This window comes from Gorilla gorilla, chromosome 13 (genome assembly GCF_029281585.2).
Source record: "Gorilla gorilla gorilla isolate KB3781 chromosome 13, NHGRI_mGorGor1-v2.1_pri, whole genome shotgun sequence".
In the NCBI taxonomy this organism is placed as follows: domain Eukaryota; kingdom Metazoa; phylum Chordata; class Mammalia; order Primates; family Hominidae; genus Gorilla; species Gorilla gorilla.
The window spans coordinates 108,307,642-108,320,068 of record NC_073237.2 but is presented as its reverse complement, the minus strand read 5'-3'; the positions used below and the strand labels follow the sequence as shown (position 1 = coordinate 108,320,068).

General features: G+C 46.2%; 1 protein-coding gene across 6 annotated transcripts in view; it reads left to right on the top strand.

Moving 5' to 3' along the window:
• SUSD1 (sushi domain containing 1) overlaps positions 1 to 12,427 on the top strand; it is a 136,681-nt gene that overhangs the window by 101,693 nt on the left and 22,561 nt on the right. The gene's annotated exons all lie outside the window — the stretch shown is intronic.

The following is a 12,427-nucleotide window of genomic DNA, read 5'->3' as shown; positions in this document are numbered from 1 at the left end:
CTCCCCCTGCTCTCCTCCTTTCCCATTAAGCATCAGCTGTCTCCCTGGCCTTCTTGCAGTTCCTTAAATGGGTCAAAGTTTTTCCAGCCTCCAGACTTTTCCATCTGCAGTTCACACTTCCTGGGACACTGTCAACATATGGCTTCTCCATAGTTGTTCAGCTGCCTGCTCAACTGCCATCACCAGCCTCCACGCTAGTACTCTGTATCTACTTACCCTGCTTCAATTTCTTCATAGAGCTTCATATTAATAAAAAATATTAATTATTCGTTTTTAGAGATAGGGTCTCACTCTGTCACCCAGGCTGGAGTGCAGTGGTACAATCATAACTCACTGCAGTCTTGAGCCCCTGGGCTGTAGCAATCCTTCTGCCTCAGCCTGCTGAGTAGCTGGGACTATAGGCGCTCACCACCATGCCTGGCTAATTACAAAAGGGATTTTTTTGTTTTTATTTTTTGTAGAGATGAGGGTCTCCCTGTGTTGCCTAGGCTGGTCTTGAACTTCTGGCCTCAAGTGATCCTCCCATCTCGCCTCCCGAATTGCTGAGATTATAGGCATGAGTCTCTGTGCCCAGCCTAGAGCTTGTTTTCTAAAAACTTATTTTTTTTAAATTTTCTTTCTCTCCCACTAAAATAGGAGCTTCCTGAAGACAGTGATTTTTGTCTGTATGTTTTACATTCAACCCTCAGTGGGTAAGAATGGTACTGATAGATAGCATAACAGCCCAAAATTTTAAAATAACAGCCAGTGGGTGGTATTGGTGTTGAGGAGATGTCTGGTTAGGCAATGAATTCTGGCTACCAGAAAGAATTCCCCACATTTTGGGCTGGAGAGACAAGTGGTGTTCAGTCTGGGCATTTCTTTCTGTGGTGACTTATTAAAATGAATAGCGACTCCGTCTCCATTTCCTATTCTGTGGTCTTTATCATATTTGGATGCTGTGCTTTTCTGGTTTGAAGGACCATTGCATATTTTTTTGAGTAAAGGGGAGGGGGTTTCATCTTGATGAGACACTTACTCCTTGTTTGGTAGGCTGAATAGAGCTTCAGTGGCTCAAGTTCCCTCTCTTTGTGCTCATGGCCACCAGGGGACATTGTTGAGCTGTTTAATGTTCATTGAGATGCCTATTTTCCAACTCTACTCACTTTAAAGGATTTGTAATTTTAAAGAAGCATAAAAAAATCAAGTTGCTTTGATCTTATGAAAGAGTTAAAAAAAAACAACAACAACCCGTTTCTTTTATAAAAGGAGGAAAAAAGAGAAGCTTATGTGTTGATGTGCAGAGATACTCGTGCGTGGTTGCCTAAGAAGTGTGTGGCCTTATTTCGGTAAAATCATGAACTTTTGAATTTTGGCAGATGTGTTAGGCTAAGGATTTGGGTCTGGACAATGTAGGTGCTCATTTCCCAGAAGGAAAGAGAGTGGAATTTCCCTTCTGAGTGTCTTACATTAAATCTTACTGATGGGAACAGGATGAAAACAAGTGCTTTAAATACATCGCTGACCTCAGAGGACAGTGAAGGTTCTAGGAATGTTGAGGGACAGAGGCAAGTGTTTCGGTGAATGCAGGAAAGCAGGGGCTGGTGAGGGGGTGGGTGAGATGGAGCTGTGGCCTCATGGTATTTCTGACTCTTGGCTGATAGGCTGCAGACGGCACATTGAACTGAATTCTTCAGGATAGCCCCACGGCACGCATCCCCTTTAGGACAGGGTGAGGAACGAACTTTCATCCTTGATGCAGGCCCCAAAGAGTCAGAAGAGCATCCACATGTTGAGTGTGCTATTTTCTTTTTCTTTTTTTTGTTTTGAGACAGAATTTCGCTCTGTCACCCAGGCTGGAGTGCAGTGGCATGATCTCAGCTCACTGCAACCTCCACCTCCTGAGTTCAAGCGATTCTTATGTCTCAGCCTCCCAAGTAGCTGGGATTACAGGTGTGTGCCACCACGCTTGGCTAATTTTGTATGTTTAGTAGAGATGGGGTTTCACCATGTTGGCCAGGCTGATCTTGAACTCCTGGCCTTAAGTGATCCGCCCACTTCGGCCTCCCAAAGTGCTGGGATCACAGGTGTGAGCCACTGCACTGGCCTCCTTCCCTTCCTTTCCCTTTCCCTTTCTTTTTTTGAGACAGAGTCTTGCTCTGTTGCCCAGGCTGGAGTCTTGCTCTGTTGCCCAGGCTTGCTCTGTTGCTTACGCAGTGGTGTGATCTCGACTCACTGCAACCTCTGCCTCCCAGGTTCAAGCGATTCTCATGCCCCAACCTCCCAAGTAGCGGGGATTACAGGCACACACCACCAGCCCCGTCTAATTTTAAAAATATATTTTTAGTAGAGATGAGGTTTTGCCATGTTGTCCGGGCTGGTCTCAAACTCCTGACCTCAAGTGATCTGCCTGCCTTAGCCTCTCAAAGTGCTGGGATTACAGGCATGAGCCACTGTCCAGCTGAGTATGCTATTTTCTTGCTAAGTCTAAAAGCTTTGTAGGCAACATTTTCTTATAGGGAGAGAGAAAGAGGAAACCAGAGAGGGAAGAGAGAGGAGGATGGGGGTGGGTGGGGGCGGGGTGGGGAAGAGAGAGAGAGAGAAAGAGAGAGAGAGAGAGAGTGAGCGTGAGAAAGCCAATACATACGTAAATGTGGAGATAAACCAGACCACTTGTCTTACACAGCATGGTGATCATTTGAGATGGAATGTTTATTATGGAACCAAGCATGCTGGAGGAGCAAAGGGAAGAAAAGATGAAAAGGAAATTATTTATTCCCATGTCTTCAGTACCAAGGCTGGCAACTTCTTTGAGAAATTTCCCGTCTCTCGTTGTATTCATAACAAGGAAAAGGAAAGTACTTTTTCAGATGGTTAGGAAAACAACGGAAAACACAGGTGTGTCCCAGGCATTTATCAGATTGTCAGTTTATCAGAGAGGTCCAGCCAGGACTGCCTGATCCTCCCTGCCCCTGCCTGTGACACCGCCCTCCACGATGGGATGTCCTCAGGGAAGACTGTGCAGGACTAAGTCTCTTGGTTTCTTTTACTGAGGCTTCTCTTTCATGGTTGGTTACCCACAAACCATCCAAGGATGCTGTACCCCTGTGTCCTCAGTGAGAAACCCATCTCCCCTGGCTGGTTCCAAGGTACGACACTTATCCCTGGGGGGCCCCCTGGCTCCCAGGGGGCTGAAGCTGCACCACAGGTCAGCAGAGGGACTGGCCTTCATGCCAGCTGTTTTCCTTTCCAAGTCTTCCGTGGACACAGGCTCTTTTGATATCTGGAGCCCTAACATTAGGTCACGCTAGGAGAGGCATGTTTGCCCTTCCATGCTTCCACAGTCCACCTATTTCTCTCATTCCCAGAAATCTCCCAACTACTTTCTAGCTTCAAAACAAACCCCAAGCCCCCAGGTAAATGGCTGTGTGGGGATGGGTGTCTCCCAGACCCTCTTGCTACCAGCATCAGAATCTCAGCCAAAGTTAGCTTTTATAAAACGTGCATGAGAAGGTATTCTTAGATCAGAAGCCTGGAAACTAGGGTTTCTGTGTGTGTTGGGAGAGGGGGAGGGGCTTGCTGAGCTGTAACAATTTAATTTAGCAAATATTTATTTATTTACTTGTATTTGTTAAAAATGAGATGGGTTGGCCAGGCATGGTGGCTCATGCCTGTAATCCCATCCCAGCACTTTTGGAAGCTGAGGTGGGTGAGTTCGAGACCAGCCTGGCCAACATGGTGAAACCCAGTCTCTACTAAAAATACAAAAATTAGCTGGGTGTGGTGTGGGTGCTTGTAATCCCACCTACCTGGGAGGCTGAGGCAGGAGAATCTCCTGAACCTGGGAGGCAGAGTTGCAGTGAGCCGAGATTGTGCCACTGCAGTCCAGCCTAGACAACAGAGTGAGACTCCATCTCAAAAAAAAAAAAAAAAAAAAAAAAAAAAAACAAAGAGAAAGAAAGAAAAAAAAAGAATAAAAATAAATAAATAAAAGGAGATGTCTTGAGAAGTCACTAGCAAATATTTTTCGATTGGTTATGTACAAAGACCTGTGCTGCCTACTGAGGATGTACACATGAAAAGAAATTGGTTTCTTCTCCTTGGGAGGTGAAGTCTCATAACTTTATTGATGGAGAAGATATATCTAGCTGATGACTTGTAGTGGAAGATACTATTTTTTCTGTTGCCTTCAATTTTAATTTACCATGCCTTGGATGGGATGATATATCTGGAGAGGTGCCTGAGGATTAGAAAAGAACCATCATGCTGTGTTTATTTTTCTACCTACTTTTTATTATAGAAAATTCAGAAAAGTAGCATTGTACTGGGTTTTTGGGCGGTGGAGTTGTGTTTTAATTCAATTGTTTGTGTTTACTTGGAGTTTGCAGTACAAAGTTGGAGACGTTGCTTAGTTTTGATGCAGATAAAATTTTCTTCCATTTTTGGTTCTTTTTGTTCATTTTGATGGGTTTTACATAGAGACATTTTAACACATTTGTACTTATACTACCCTTTTTCTTTGGTTGATTTAATAGTTTACCTTCATTAGTGATATTAATCTTTTGATAAATATTACAAATTCCTACTCCAAGGCTATTTACTCTTTTGTTTTCTTTTCAATTTTTTTTGAGACTGAGTTTCATTATGTTGCCCTGGCTGGAGTGCTGTGGCACAATCATGGCTTACTGCAGCCTCAAACTCCTGGGCTCAAGTAGTCCTCCTGCCTCAGCCTCCCAAGTAGCTGAGACTACAGGTGCATGTCACCACACCCTGCTAATTTTTTCTTTTTGTAAAGATGAGGTCTTACTATGTTGCCCAGGCTGGTCTCAAACTCCTGGGCCCAAGCAATCATTTTTGCCTAGGCCTCCCAAAAAGCCAGGATTATAGGTGGGAGCCACTGCACCTGACCTGCTTTTTTGCACTTAAAATTTAGTTTCAGGCTGGGCACAGTGGCACATTCGTATAATTCCAGTGCTCTAGGAGGCTGAGGAGAGAGGACTGCTTGAGTCCAGGAGTTCAAAGCTGCAGTGAACTATGATCATGCCAGTGCACCCCAGCCTGGGCGACACAGTGAGACCACTTTTCTACAACAAACAAACAAACAAAACCAAAACAAAACCACTTAGGTTCATTTGGAATTTATTTTGATGTCTGATATGAGGCTAAATTTACATTGTAATTTTTCTCCCCAGCTGTAAGCCAGTTCCCTATCACCTTTGGAAATGCCACCTGGTGCATTTCTTTGGGTCTCTTTCCAGACTGTCTAACTTTTTTTCACTGTTTGTCTGTCCTGTGCGTGTACTTTACTATTTCAATTGTTGTAATTTTATGATACATTTAATATTTTTTTTTGCAGAGCAAATTCTCCTTCATTACTTTTCCCCACATTTCCCTCCATGTGAGGATTTCTTTTGCCATTTGCTTCTAGCAGAGGATGGATATTCCTGACATCCGAGGATGGTAATGAAGGTCTCTGTTCTGGTTCCTCTCCCATCTCACACACCCAAGGTGAAAGAGCTATATTTTCCAGCACAGGCAGGACCCATTTCTTGCCTTGGGTCTAAATCAGTTTAAATCAGTAACGAGGTTGATGGAAAGGAGAGCAGGTCTACCCAGGACATCAGTTTGGGAGACAAGGAAGAGCACCTTGGAAAATTCAGCTGAAAGTCAAGTTTGTTCCACCTTGAAATGTGGCTGAGAACCAGCCTGACGAGGCTTAGGCTTGTAGATTGGAGAGCAAAAGTAGACTGTTTAAAATATAAGGCAGCGGCTGGGCGTGGTGGCTCATGCCTGTAATGCCAGCACTTTGGGAGGCCGAGGCAGGTGGAATCACCTGGGGTCAGGAGTTCGGGACCAGCCTGGCCAACATGGAGAAACCCCGTCTCTACTAAAAATACAAAAATCAGCCGTGTGTGGTGGTGCATGCCTGTAATCCCAGCTACTCGGGAGGCTGTGGCAGGAGAATTGCTTGAGCCCGGGAGGCGGAGGCTGCAGTGAGCTGAGATCACACCATTGCACTCCAGCCTGGGCGACAAGAGCGAAACTCCATCTCAAAAAGGAAAAGCAAAAACAAAAACAAATAAAATAAAATATAGGGCAGGGAGACCTTAGGCAAACAGAGCAGAAAATGGTCTCAAAGTCACATGTTGATTGAACCAGATGACTGTGGTGCCTTGAAAACTGTGACTCTAGATTGGGAAAGAGCGACATCACCTGGACCAAGCAGGGGGATGGCCTTCCTGCTCGGTCTGCAGTTGCCTCTTCTGAGCTCAGTGAGTACTTTGTTCTGCTTCTCCTGGGTGGTTTTAAAATGTTAGCCAAGAGATTAGAGGAACTAGAATTAAAGAGCTGGTGGGGGCGGGGCGGGGCGGGGGTGGGGTGGGGCGGAGTTCTCACACAGAAAAGAGTGACCAGTTAATCTCCACCTTGGCTGAGAAGAGGAGATAAGTAATAAAAAAAGTTAATTTTACTGTGACAACAAAATGTCACAAGTGAAAGGGCATTTCAGTGATAGCAAAGGGCCTGAGGGCAGTTCGATCTCAAAGGGGAAGGGGTACGTTCCCAGGGGACATGTGTGGGCTTTTCCTCTCTCCTCCATCACTGCCACGGGAATCCAGCTGTTGTCTTCTCAGCTGTATCCTACAGAATCTCTCTCTCTGGACTGCTCTTGAAAATAGCGTAGACCTTCATTTCAACAAATGAGTGATGTGAGGCCTAGACTCTAAGCAGAGGCTTTTCCAGGTGACCTCCTGGGGCACCTGGCAATGCCACAGGTTTAGGAAAAACATGATCTATATTGCAGTGTCTAAGAGACTCTGGGAGAAATTCTAGACTTAACATCGTTTCATAAAGGCCACAAAGTTCTCTTACTCTTCCACCTGGTCTTAAAGCCTGGGTTTCCCGGTGGTCCGCCCTTGGCCCCCATCTCTCCTCAGATACTTTGATACTGTCTCCCTGGTGGCCACGTTCACTCCTTCCTGTGAGCTGCCTCTGTATCTCCACCACGGGGTTTGCTCCTAGGCTCCAGACCTATGTTTCTAACTGCCTGCTGGAGGATTCCTTGTACACTTCAACCTGAACAGACCTAGAAGTGAGCTGCTTCTCATCTTCCCCCAGACTTGGTAAATGACATCACTGCTGACTTGGTTGCCAGATTCCTGCCGTCTCTCCCCTGAGCAAGGTTTCCGTTTGTTCCCTCTTCTCCATTCTCAGTGCTCTCACTTGCAGCAGACCTCAAGCACTTCCGACCTGGATTATTGGACAACCTGTGTTTTTGCCCTTTTTCTATTCATCCTTTGATCAGCTCTCTAAGTTGTATTTTTGAAGTGCAGAACTGCTAAAAAAATTTTTTTTTTTTTTTTTTTTTTTTTTTGAGACTGGGTCTAGCTGTTGCCCAGGCTGGAGTGCAGTGGTGCATTCTTGGCTCACTGCAACCTCTGCCTCCCGGGCTCAAGCAATCCTCCCACCTTGGCCTCCTGAGTAGCTGGGATCACAGGTGCACACCACTGTGCCTGGCTAATTTAAAACATTTTTTGTAGAGACAAGGTTTCACCATGTTGCCCAAGCTGGTCTTGAACTCTTGGCCTCAAACAACTTGCCTGCCTCAAGTGCTGGGATTACAGGCATGAGCCAGTGCACCCAGCCTGCTAAAAATCTTTCAATGGCTTCTTATTACTTCTGGAACCTCAGATCTCTCAGATCTGACCCACACCTACCCCTCTAACTTGACCACCTACTTCTACTCTGCCAGACCTCAACCTTTCAGCCAGGAACTCCATGTAGTTCTATCCCTCCCTGCTACCACCTCATGCCTCTGCAGATGTCTATTTCCGTGTTTGATAGGCTCAGCTCCCTGCCTTCAGTTAGATGTTCCTCCTCACATCCACAGCGCTCTGTGTATAACTCCATCACAGCTCTGGGCACTACCTTTACAAAACTGTCTCCGTGATTACACTCCAAGCTCCCAGAAAGCAGAAAGCATGTCTTCTGTGCTTGTCTCCCTCCAGCCTAGCACAGAGCCTGGGGCAGAGGTGGCTAATGGGTGTTTGTTGAATGCAGATATATGAATAATATATATAGTAGTGCTTTAACAACTGTAAAGGTCCAGGCAGGTCTAAGTTTTTATTTATTATAATTTGAGATTGAGGGTTTCTACCCCAAAGCTATTTTCTAATCTGGTAAATACAGTCTTGAGAATCTATTTTGGCCTCAGAGTCCTTCAGTTCACAGTGGCAGGGTTTAGGGCTAGGGTGGAGGGACTGCGGGGAAGGCATTCATACATATGTTTTTAATAGCTCTTTCTCTTTCCTTCCATCCTGCCCTTCCTCCCTTGCCCTACTGAGCTGATGCAGTGATAGACTTTGAAGGAGGAGTGGTTTAGTCCAGGGTCTAAAGGGGGGGTTCTTAAGGCAGTTCTTCCTGCTGTCCTCACTGTCTCCACCACCCAAGGGGTTTAGGATGTGCCTGGAATTCACAGCAATTCTTCTTGCACAAATGCATAAGGACCGCTTCCCTACCGTGTCCACTTGGCCTAGCACCAGAGTTCCTGCCAGTACACAGCTGAGGGTTCTGCCCTTCTAGGCCTGGTGTGGTGGCTCATGCCTGTAATCCCAGCACTTTGGGAGGCAGAGGTGGGCGGATCACCTGAGGTGAGGAGTATTGAGACCAGCCTGGCCAACATGGTGAAACCCCATCTCTACTAAAAATACAAAAATTAGCCGGGCATGGTGGTGTATGCCTTGTAGTCCCAGCTACTCGGGAGGCTGAGGTAGAAGAATCGCTTGAACCTGGGAGGCAGAGATTGCAGTGAGCCAAGATCATGCCACTGTACTCCAGCCTGGGTGACAGAGTGAGACTCCATCTCAAAAAAACAAATAAACAACAAAAAATAAAACCTCCAATCTCCTAAACAGATTGCTCTTTTTGAGCCATCTTCTGACTGGGGAATGGCAATCCATAATCACTGGGCCCTGGGCCAGTGGGGATTTGGAGTACTGGGAATGCTGGCCCCATAGGAACCATATGGGAAGGAGAAGGGCCGTTCTCCACAGAAAAAGGGATGCTGAGCACTTACATATAAAGTATGTAACATATGAAAAGACAACATGTACGGACTCGGAGAATCTCAGGCACAAGGTGTCCCATCTTTGGGAGTTTCGCGATTACAGGGCTGCAGCTTTCCATGGTCTCTTCCAGGTTTGTTTTCTTTCAAGCCCCGTTCATTCAGCAGAATGCCGCTCCAGACCTGACTTAGGAACACTGCCTATTTCGCCTGGCTTCTGTTGCCACTCTGTGCTGTAAGGAGCCCTCTTTCTATATTACAAGTCACAGTTCCCTGAATGACATTTCCTGTGTACTCAAGCTGGGAAGGAGCTAAACCTGTCCCTGTGGCCTCCCTCCTGGGGTCATTTCTGAGTTTTTTCTTTTCTATTCATCCCTTCCCTTTGAACTTGCTAATTAAGAGATCCTTGGTGTTTGACACCCCAGGACCCCCAAGCTCTGTTCCTTACGGTCTCAGGCACAGAGGTCTCTCATTCCTCAGGGATTTGTAATTCCAGGTTTCTACTTCTAGGTCATGGTTTAATCTCAGGTAAAGTGAACGCAAGCATTGTCACGGCCTGGCAATGTAGCAAAGGAGACTTTGGAGTCAAATTACCGAGTCCCACACTTGGCTCGGCCGGCCGTCTTCTAGTGGTGTGACTCAGCCTGCCTGAGCCTTGATTTCCTCACTGATAAGATAGAGATGATTGTCACGCAGAGCTGCCGTGAGGATTTGTTGAAACAGCAGAGGCAAAGTTCCTAGCATAGAATTCGCAACTAGTAGCTCAAGTGATATTATACAGGTGCCAACAGGCGCTGAGGGCTGCTGTGTTCCAGGCACTGTTTTATTCTCTTTACTTGTGTTGACTCGTTAACTATTATTGTTAATCATTATTAATTGGCTCATTAATTCCCTCAACAGGCCTAAGAGGTAGAGGTTGTTTCTACCCCTATTTAACAGATGAGGCTGCTGGAGGTATAAGTGATAGAACCAGGATAGCAACCCAAGTCCTGTGTTCCTACCCACTACATCGTATTATTTCTGCAGTTGAACTGTAGTCTAGCTTCTCTGATGTGAGCCACACTGGGTAGACCTCTAACTGCAGTAATTGTGGCAAGTGGATCATTTTATTGGAGTTGATGTGTTTGTAAAATCTTTGGGGATTCAGTGTTTTTATTTTTACTTTTTGAGACAGAGTCTCGCTTTTTCGCCCAGGCTGGAGTGCAGTGGCACGATCTCGGCTCACTGCAACCTCTGCCTCCCAGCTTCAAGCAATTCTCCTGCCTCAGACTCCTGAGTAGCTGGGATTACAGAGGTGTGCCACCATGCCTGGCTAATTTTTGTATTTTTTACTAGAGATGGGATTTCACCATGTTGCCCAGGCTAGTCTCAAACTCCTGACCTCAAGTGATCCGCCCACCTCTGCCTCCCAAAGTGCTGGGATTACAGGCATGAGCCACTGTCCCTGGCCGGTGTTTTTAAAGTAGAGTTTGTTAGTTCACTCAAAGGGGATGAAAATTTGCCAGATCAATTGGTAGAACCAAATGTTTAAGATACCCTAAGGTGAATGAGAGGGGTGTGTAAGCAGAGCGTGAGTTCACATTCTGACTCTACGACTTGCTAATCGTGTGGCCTTTGGACAAGTAACAATCTGTCATGTATCAATTTCCTCATCTATAAAATGAGTTTTTCTAAGATAATAACTGAACTTGTTCCACCTCTGAGATTAGGGAAATTGAAGAAGATACATAAGCGTTAGAAAGGGATCAAAGTAATCAGTTTTATTGCTGGTAAAACTGGTTTGGGTCTGAGGCTTCTTTTTTTTTTTTTTTTTTCTGAGACAGAGTCTCGCTCTGTCACCCAGGCTGGAGTGCAGTGGCATGATCTTGGCTCACTGCAACCTCCGCCTGCCCGGTTCAAGCAATTCTCCTGCCTCTGCCTCCTGAGTAGCTGGGATTACAGGTGCCCGCCACCACGCCTGGCTAATTTTTGCATCTTTAGTAGAGACAGAGTCTCACCATGTTGGCCAGGCTGGTCTCAAACTCCTGGCCTCAGGTGATCCACCTGCCTTGGCCTCCCAAAGTGCTGGGATTACAGGCGTGAGCCACCGCACCCCCGCACCCGGCCAAAATGAAGCCTCTTGAACTTCCTCCCACACCTACACTTTGTGCCCCACCTATGGGGAAGTGGAAGCTATAGTGCAGTGGTCCCCAGCCTTGTTGGCGCCAGGGACTGGTTTCATCGGAGACAGTTTTCCAACGGACTGGGGTGGGTAGGGGGATGGTTTCGGGATAAAATTGTTCCTCCTCAGATCATCAGGCATTAGATTCTCATAAGGAGTGCACAACCTAGATCCCTTGTATGCACAGTTCACAATAGGGTTCATGCTCTTATGAGAATCTAATGCTGCCACTGATCTGACAGGAGGTGGAGCTCAGGCAGGAATGCTTGTCCACCTGCTGCTCACCTCCTGCTGTGTGGCCTGGTTCCTAACAGGCCACAGACTGGTACTGGTCCACCACCTGGGGTTGGGAACCCCGGCTATAGGGCACATGTAGACCAGGCTTCAGGCAGGTGATTCAGGTTTGCCTAGAGATGGACAGTGGGACTGGGAGGTGGGAAATCACCTGTCCTGCATTCAGGCAGCCCCCACCCCCCCGCCAAAAAAAAAGAAAGAAAAATAAAAAAATAAGGATGGGGCTACATGGGAACTAGCTGTTTCACAAATCACAGGAGTGGATAGAAGGCCAGGTGGAAGCTCGTTTCCTAATACTTTGGAGAGGGAAGAAGTTCCTACATTGCATGGGTAGGAAGCCCAAGAGAGTAAGCAAATGATTGCTTCTATAAACATCATCCACTTGGTAGCACTGTTGAGAAGATTAAGTAAGATGGGGCATATGTAGAACATCTCTAGTGTGAATGGTTAGTGCCCAGTATGTCTTACTTAGCGTGTTACCCACAAGGCAGAATGGCAGTTAGCACATTTATACCATGACTGTAACTACCAGTGAGGTGCAAGAACGCTGGTATCAGCCAGTCAGTATAGTTTCCTCCCGATGGAAAACCTATTTGGGAAATCTTGTTGCTGGGGGCGGGAAAATAAGGACAGAGAGCTCTGTGATTATAAAGGATATTGAAGGCTGATGTGGTGGTCTTCCCTACCAAGTAGGAATCTACCCACCAAGCAAACTGTAATACTCACCACATCTATCCTCTGCCAGTGCCACGATATACTCATCACTTCTTTTTATTGTGGCAAAATACACATCACATAAAACGTGCCATTTTAACATCTTGAAGCACACAGTTTATTGGCATGTTGTGCAACCCTCACCACTGTGTATTTCCAAAACTTTTTCATCACCCCAAGGAGAACCTCTGTGACCATTAAGCAATATGTTCCCATTC